The sequence below is a fragment of the Scylla paramamosain genome, chromosome 4 (assembly GCF_035594125.1).
Source record: "Scylla paramamosain isolate STU-SP2022 chromosome 4, ASM3559412v1, whole genome shotgun sequence".
Classification (NCBI taxonomy): Eukaryota; Metazoa; Arthropoda; class Malacostraca; order Decapoda; family Portunidae; genus Scylla; species Scylla paramamosain.
Window position 1 is genome coordinate 20,084,527 of NC_087154.1, and position 5,000 is coordinate 20,089,526.

At 42.5% G+C, this 5,000-nt stretch overlaps 1 protein-coding gene across 3 annotated transcripts in view; it reads right to left on the bottom strand.

Annotated features, from left to right (window-relative positions):
• LOC135099808 (transient receptor potential cation channel trpm-like) overlaps positions 1-5,000 on the bottom strand; it is a 108,369-nt gene that overhangs the window by 51,953 nt on the left and 51,416 nt on the right. The gene's annotated exons all lie outside the window — the stretch shown is intronic.

The window sequence follows — 5,000 nt, forward strand, 5'->3', positions numbered from 1 at the left end:
TGTGTGTGTGTGTGTGTGTGTGTGTGTGTGTGTGTGTGTGTGTGTGTGTGTGTGTGTGTGTGTGTGTGTGTGTGTTTGTGTGTGTTTAAGGCTGTAGACAACGTGTGCACATGTGAAAGGCTTAAACACACACAACAAAAAATCAATCTTTACACACAAAAAGAAAAAAAAAATCAATCTTTACACATACACACACACACACACACACACACACACACACACACACACACACACACACACACACACACACACACACACACACACACAGTCAGCCTCCGCAGTTTACAGGTGTCACGATATTTTACGCTAATTAAACCTGACTTGAGTTTTTTTTTTCAATTGGATAAATGAAAGTCTGGCTGCAGATGGCGTTCTGTTAATTAGTCTGCTGGGAGTGAATTATCTTGTGTGTATAGGTACTCTCTCTCTCTCTCTCTCTCTCTCTCTCTCTCTCTCTCTCTCTCTCTCTCTCTCTCTCTCTCTCTCTCTCTCTCTCTCTCTCTCTCTCTCTCTCTCTCTCTCTGAGCCCTTAAGTCTTTGTACCAAATTATAATAAAAGAAATGTTAAAGGAATTTGCTCCAGTTTTTTTTTTTTTAACCTAGTGACGCAAGGTCAACGTTCCTCTCAGTCAGTCAGTCAGTCAATCAGTCAGTCAGTCAGTCGTCACTCAGTCGGTCAGTCAGTCAGTCAGTCAGTCAGTCCAACAGAGAAATATTTACATTCCGCTGGCTTGCCGGAAAGAGAGAGAGAGAGAGAGAGAGAGAGAGAGAGAGAGAGAGAGAGAGAGAGAGAGAGAGAGAGAGAGAGAGAGAGAGAAAAAAAAGTAAGATAATAACAAAAACAATAATAATAATAATAATAATAATAATAATAATAATAATAATAATAATAATAATAATAATAATAATAATGACAACAATAACAACAACAATAACAACAATCTCTGGGCTGCTCCCCCCTCCCCTACAGAGGATCAACCTACTCCAACACGCTCTGTCTTCAGCGCCTTCCTGAGTCACACCCATTACAAGCATGTCTTCCTTTACTGCAGACATAAATCTTCTCTCCGGTCTTTCTCTCTTTCTCCTGTCGTGTAGATCCATCTCCAGCATCCCCCTCCACACATACTCCTCGTCTCTCTTCTTGACACGCCCATACCACTGCAGTCTCGCCTCTTCAGCTTTGTCCCCAAACTGACGTACTCGTATATGTGTTGTGGCTCTGATTGTTCGTGACTCCTGGAGAATCTAGTAATAAGCTTAAGGAAGGCTGTCTATTTTGTTGTCTCGTAATCCTACAACAATCTATTCAACATTACCCAAGTACTATCCTTCAAGGCCCTTCCTCCCTTTCCATCTCTCTCTCTCTCTCTCTCTCTCTCTCTCTCTCTCTCTCTCTCTCTCTCTCTCTCTCTCTCTCTCTCTCTCTCTCTCTCTCTCTCTCTCTCTCTCTCCTGTGCTTCTCTCTTCACTCTTCCTCGCTATTCTTCACTTGCAGCAGTCTACCGTACCTCTAATGTATTCGTTTCTGAATGTGTCTCCGTTCAGGGAATACAATAATAAAGTTAGGGAAGTCTATATATATTTTGTTCAATGTCATATTCCTACAACAACAAACTATTCAGCACTATCCAGGAGCTATCTTTCAAGCCCCTTACTCCCTTTCCATCTCCTTTCAAGTCCCCTACTCCCTCTCCATCTTCCCTACCTACCTTTCCCTTCCCTGCTCCCTTCCTCACCTTCATCTCTGTGCAGTGTACCCTTTCTTCTTACCTCACCCCAACTCCTCTCCTGAGCTCGCCGCGGTTTAAGGGGGAAGCCGAATTAATTAATTGTAACCAAGTTTCGCCGTGGACTGAAGATTAGGTCCATTCATCCGTGTCTTTGCTTTGCCTCAGAGACAGCTTTCCTCATTTCCTCATACACGTGCTTCTCTGTCGTTTTCCTTTTCCATTTATCTTCCAGTTTCTTTCTTCAGGTGTTGCATTTTGTCAGTGTGTTTGTAGCCTGCGTAGCGTGCTTTGCTGCTATGCGAGTGAGCACTGACTTCACCAACTCCACCGCGGCTACTGGAACTGATTCGTGCGTGCTGGTTGAGCCTCTGCCACGCTGCCCAAATCCAGTTATGGCCGGAACTTTCCAGCCTCGCTACCCTGCTGCCCAACCTCTCCCTCCCTACCTCCAATGCTTCCAAGCTCACGAGGGAAGGTTGTCTGCGCCCAGCCAGCACTGGCCCAGCAAACCTTAGCAAGGCCTGGTTGAAGCGGCACTTCACTTACTTCACTCGCTTGCGGTTCTCGAAAACACCAGTCTCTGTGGGCTGGAAATTCTGACATTCGTCATGCACCACGATTCTGGGCCAGATATCATTCACCGATCTAGTTCTTCTCCACCCATTTCTACTAAGTAACACCCTAAAGTATTTGCAGCCTTTTCTTCATCTTTGTTAATCTCCCTTTGTTATTCATATACTGTATTTCCTTCCTTTACTTTCCTTTGCCTTGTATTTCTCACTCTACTTTGACTCACCTACTTTATTGGCTGAATACCCTACACGGAGACAACTGGAGGCATCCAGGAATTGTTTTCCCATTATGCATCTCTTTCTGCCTTAATTAAATCAGATTGTTTTCCCGTGTGTTTGCATGCCCACGCCAGTGTTCCTTACACTTTACTCCGGTACTCTGGTACGCAGACAATAACGTGATTCTCTCGTCACCTGCACTTACAAATTTGTTTTCCTTCTTTACTTTCCTTTTTTCTCCATTCTTTTTATTTTTCTATTTCTCTCTTTTCGTCTTTGAATCTGATTTCTGTCATTCTCTATTCCATTATAATCTCCTTCAGATGCTTCATTTCTCTCCCTTCTCTTCTTTTCCTCCTTCAATTCTTCTACGTTTTGTTCTCATTCTCCATATTTTTTTCAATTTTCTCGTTCTCTTCCCTTCCTCGTTTTCTTTAGTTGAGGTCTTTTTTTTTCTGCTCTGGCTTTTCTTCTCTTCTTCCTTTGCTTTATTTCCCTGTTTTTATCTCATTTTTCGTATGCTTAAGTTTTTCTTTCTCCCCTTTGCTTTTAGTTTTCTTTGTTTTCCTTCTCCCTATTTTTCGTCCTTTCTATCCACGATTTTTTTTATTGGACGTAAGATTTAATTTCTTCTTTTTTTTCCCTCCTCCTCCTCCTTTTTATCTCCATACTTTTCACTTCCTTATCCGAATGCAAAACTTTCCTTCCTACTCTTCTTCCTTCTTCGTTCTTAATCTTCATCCCTTTTTTTATCTCCTTATTTAAATTATAAAAGTTTAATTCCCTTCTCTCCTGCTTCACTTCTATCTCCTTTCCTCTCTCTCTCTCTCTCTCTCTCTCTCTCTCTCTCTCTCTCTCTCTCTCTCTCTCTCTCTCTCTCTCTCTTATACGACAGCCAATCTCGTTTTAACACATTATATATTTTTTTCCCATGCACATTATCCATTAAGAAGCAGGTAACACACACACACACACACACACACACACACACACACACACACACACACACACACACACACACACACACACACACCTGTTTCTCCTGTCATGACTTGCCCAACACCTGTTGAAATAGTCACCACACGTACATACTTTCAGATGTTTGCAGGTGTAGTGTGTGTGTGGCTGGGTGGGTGGAGAGAGAGAGAGAGAGAGAGAGAGAGAGAGAGAGAGAGAGAGAGAGAGAGAGAGAGAGAGAGAGAGAGAGAGAGAGAGAGAGAGAGAGAGAGAGAGAGAGAGAGAGAGAGAGAGAGAGAGAGAGAGAGAGACGAACGTACGTATTTTCTTCCTTATCAAAATTCGTTTAAGGACACGTCAGTAACGCTGAATGACGTACGTTAATCACACACACACACCCACACACACATCTGGGGGGCCTCTGCACACACAACAGGTATCGTGGAGGAAGACCTAATTATCGTACACGACCAGAAAGAACCGCAAGAGATAGAACGAGAGGGAAGATGAGCGAGGGTAAAAATAGACAGGATGAGACGAGGCGAGGCGGGAAAGGAAACGAGAAACGAAGGGCATCAATATAAAAAGGATAAAGAAAATACATGAAAAAAAAAAAGACTTAGGGGAGGTTAGCTTTGCATTCAAGGCTACGAAACAAAGGAAACTGCGGCTGGCCATGAACGGATGAGGCAGAGGAGGTGAGTTAGACGGGATATAAACCCAGAAGGGGGAAAAAATGAGACTGGTTGCCTGGGTGGGACTACATAGGCTAGACTGAGCTCGAGTACGCGTGCCGGGATGAAAAAAGAGCCTGGAAAAGGGTGAATGTTGGGTCCAAAAGGAGTTTAAAGAGGGAACTCTGGCTGGAGGAAGAAAAGGAAGAGAAGGAACAGGAAGAGACGTGAGTGGCGGAGCTTAGGTATACTTAAAGAGATATATGGAGTGAATGTCAAGGAAGCGTGAGTTAAAAGACACTAGTGGAAGAGGGGGATGAGTCTGGAAGTGAGGCGAGAAGCGAAGACTGGCAGGGAAGGTGCGAAAAATGGACAGAAGGAAGCTGTGGATGGAAAAAGAAGGGAGTGGTTTCAGGGTTCAGGGACGGAAACTTAGGGTGAAGGGAGGAGGAGGAGGTAGAAAGGGATTGAACTGAAAGGAGTGGGAAATGGAACAAAGGAGAGCTGGAGGAGGGAAGCTGGAGTTGAGGGGAAGGAGGAGAAGGAAAAACAAACTAGATAGGACTGAAAACGATGGGATATATATATATATATATATATATATATATATATATATATATATATATATATATATATATATATATATATATATATATATATATATATATATATATATATATATATATATATATATATATATATATATATATATATATATATATACACACACACACACACACACACACACACACACACACAGTAGATATTAAGAGGAATGAAAGATGACTGAGGGGTATTGGAACGTATAGGTAGTTTACTTACAAAGGATCGAGAGAGTTGTGGGG